The 3,185-nt window shown below is 36.1% G+C and overlaps 1 long non-coding RNA gene across 2 annotated transcripts; it reads left to right on the top strand.

Annotated features, from left to right (window-relative positions):
- Window positions 1–562: 562 nt before the first annotated feature.
- On the top strand, window positions 563–2,172 carry LOC138144621 (uncharacterized). 2 transcript variants are annotated; one of them, XR_011163992.1, is made up of 2 exons: window positions 563–825; window positions 1,839–2,172. It is a non-coding gene; the product is annotated as an uncharacterized lncRNA (long non-coding RNA). The 2 variants fall into 2 exon arrangements; XR_011163991.1 differs by having other exon boundaries at window positions 563–915.
- Window positions 2,173–3,185: the final 1,013 nt, after the last annotated feature.

Genomic DNA, 3,185 nt, shown 5'->3' with positions numbered 1-3,185 from the left:
ATTTTTCACATTCTTTCATCTCTTTTATTTGAGTCTTCTTGTACAAAATGACTAATATAGAAGTGTTTTTACATAATTGTACATGTAAAAAATAAATTAAAAGTATGTGTCAATATAAATTAAGAATTTAAACATGACTAAGAGATAGATGTTTAGACCATATACATATATTTTTTAAAGTTTCTAATTTAATTCACCAATTTCACCTCTGTGAAATTAGCACAAGGCTTTTCCTAACCTAAAGATATCTTTAAATCCTGACATCCTCTAAATTAGCTGGCAGAAGCAAGAACCTTTTCTATTTACCAAAATTCCCTTTCCTGGGTTGAAAACATGACATGTTTGTGTGATGAGTTTTAATGACGCATTCTTCCTCTATAAAAAATAAAAATAAAATAAAGTGAACATTTTTTCATTAGCTGGAGAAAGCCTAGAGTGAGTCTGACAGCTGATATAACGTCATTCGTTTTGCAGCCTGGAACACAGAGTGACTGGTGCCGGGCGATCATGACTATTTATAGAATTGTTCATTCACAAGTCTCTTTTGGCAGAGTTGGCCCTGAACACAAATTCATGAGGGCAGATGAAAACTTCTTCATCTTAGCACTAGGTCTGTCTGTCGATAAGCAATTGCTAAGCACCTGCTCTTTGCTGAGATCTAGCTCATTTTAAGAGGGACATTAATAAGCTGAAATTGGTCCAAAAGAAAGGCACCAGCTTGGAAGCATGCTATGCTAACCAGATCCATGGAAGGAAATGAGGATATTTCGCTAGGAGAAGAGAAGACCTGGGAGAACATGATGACTGGTTTCAAGTATTTAAAAGGTTGTCACATGGAAGAAACATTAGACTTAGTCTATTGTGACCATAGAGTGAAGAAAAACTGTGACCAATGGGTAAAGAAGTTACTAGGAGGTAAATTTTGGCTCAGTATAAGGAAGAATTTCCTAATGATTATAGTTAGTCAAAAATGTTCTCCTTCACCAGACATTTTCATATGTAAGAAAGATGGTCACTTGTTAGAGGGGATGTCATATTTTTTGTTTATTCTTTGTATTTCCAGTGCTTAGCACAATGCCTGTAATACAGTAAGAGCCTACTAAATGCTTGCCAATTGATTAATGCTTAAAATAAATATAAATATTTATATATTTATAAATAAAAAATAAAATAAATGCTTAAAAAACCTCTAAGGTCCTTTCTAACTTTAAAATTATATGATTCTATGAAATCAGAAGAAATTAAAAGGTTAGTCCTGGTTTTTATGGAGCAATACTGTCAAGTTGCTTCTAAAACATTGCTTCCATTATAAAAAACATAGTATGAATTTTGAAAGATAAAACTAGAGAGCAACATAGGCTGGTGTGTGGTACAAAAAGTACTAAAATTGGATCCAAGAGAGATTTGAGTTTAAATCCTGACTCTGACACAACTAGCTAAGGCCAAGTCCTTTCATTTCTAGGAGCCTTTGTTTTTTAAACTGTAAAATAAGGTAGCCTGCCTGGATAAATGATCTCTGAGATCCCTCTAGTTCTTCCACTCCAGGGATCCAGCCCTGATGGGGGCCAAGGGCTAGAGGTGGGAAGGAGGGATATATGGGATTGAGGCTAATTACATTTGTGTAAACTTCCTTGCTCCCAATACTTCTGTATATGTGAAATCTGATTCAAAACGTCTTTCAAAACAGCCTTGAAAAGGAAAAGAAGAGGAAAGGTTATAAAAGTCCAATACGCAACTGAAAGGGAATTGGGGGGGGGGGGGGGGGAGAGGTTCAGGCAACCAAGTGGCCAACTCCAGCTTACTGATTGTATGTATCTGTATATCTGGTCTTTCTTTAGAACCAGCTGATGCTAAGAAGGCCAAGAAAATCAGAGGCTCCAAGCTCCTTGCTCGCTCTTCATAAGAAACTCTGAGTGAGGTCACTCCTGAATGAGCAGTGACAGTACTCAACTAAATTGGTCATAGTTCCTAGGAGAAGCATCTTTCTAAACTGTAAGAGTACATGGAATCATCTGGCAAATGCTATAAATCAGGGTTTGACCCCTTTGATATGGGAGGTATAGGAGCTAAGACAACCCCTGTTTGCCAAAAACATACCTTCTTCTCCTTATTTAAGACAAGGGTGAAAAGATTGGGGTTGAAAGATCTTCATTAAAATCTGTCATTTAGCTCTCTGGGTCTCAGTTTCTTCATTTGTAAAGAGAGGTTTGAACTAGATTATCACTAACCTATAAATCTACTATCTTATTGATCCTTTGACTTCCCTATAAAGGAGTTTCCTCCTCTATAAAATGAGGATAATCATAGCTCATTAAGTTAAGAAATTGAAGAGTTTGCTCAATTTAAAGCACTGTATAAGTAATCATTTTTCTCCTCTGACTCTCCCTATCAATTCCCCACCTCAGTTGTCCCACTAATTTATTCCATCTATCTTCACCCAAAGCAATAAGTTTGTTTGGCAATAAGGTGGAGGAGGGAGCAAGGAATTGATGGAAATCATTCTGCTTTGCTCCTTTCCCTGAGACAGAAACAGGAGAATGGTGGAGCCAACTCATACCTGCTCATCAGAGACAAATGTAGAATTTTCAGAAAATGCTACAAATCAGGCCTTCATTTATTGTTTTATTGGTTGCCTAGACTTAACAAAATGATGAAGAAAATATTAATAATGTGGACTAAACTTAAAAGTGTGTCAGGTATACATTTTGTTTCAAAAGAACTAGTTGTTAAACATTTTTACCAGTGTACCCCTGGATAAAGAGATTGTGGGAATCAGTATTTATATTAGGTCCTGTTGATCTGCAGCAAAACATTTAAAGTGTTGTGTACATGGAATTTGGATGATTAGATTAACACATTAACTCCTCAGGCTTACACTGCCTCACATCTCTACTGTCACTAAGTAGGAGACCAACACATTAATGGAACTTTTGATTGACTGAAACAGATGAAACTGTGTCTAACAGATTGTAACAAAATCAGTTTTGATTCAAGCTATTAAGAAACATGAAAAGGAACCATCCCTGAAGGGCCATTTTGTCACAGACCTTGGAGTACCCCAAACATAACATGTCCTGGAACAGGTATGCTAGATTTACATTCATAAAGTCATAGAGGTACCCAAAAGCTTATTTAAGCTATAGACATATATTTGTGCATACACATATGTAATACATGTGTATGCA

The sequence above is a fragment of the Petaurus breviceps genome, unplaced genomic scaffold (assembly GCF_028583685.1).
Source record: "Petaurus breviceps papuanus isolate PSGF00001 unplaced genomic scaffold, PetGlider_PUasm1.0 90702, whole genome shotgun sequence".
NCBI classification, from domain to species: Eukaryota; Metazoa; Chordata; class Mammalia; order Diprotodontia; family Petauridae; genus Petaurus; species Petaurus breviceps.
This window is presented reverse-complemented; position numbering and strand designations above follow the sequence as displayed.